Source organism: Eimeria mitis, genomic scaffold (assembly GCF_000499745.2).
Source record: "Eimeria mitis Houghton genomic scaffold, Emh_scaff3058, whole genome shotgun sequence".
Lineage (NCBI taxonomy): Eukaryota > Apicomplexa > Conoidasida > Eucoccidiorida > Eimeriidae > Eimeria > Eimeria mitis.
The window spans coordinates 6,086-6,443 of NW_013571405.1; positions in this window are offsets into that span (position 1 = coordinate 6,086).

Here is a 358-nt window from a genome sequence, read left to right on the forward strand (position 1 = left end):
AAACAAATGCATGCGCATGCATGCGTTTGCATGCATCAAAAAAAAGAGAATAAAAAACATATTAAAATGTAGGATATCTTCAGAACGTGTCTCTCTTTATGTTTTATATTTATTTAATAAAATAAAAAGAGAGACAAACAAACAAAGATATTCCTTTTTAGTTTACCCCTTCATCTGACACGCACTGTAGATAGAAGCAGCATGCATGCAGTGCATGCATGCAGCCCCAATACAACGCGCAACGCCTGAGGGGATATATATATATATATTATAAATATATAAATATAAATATATATATATATATATATATAAATATATATATATATATATATATATATATATATATATATATATATAT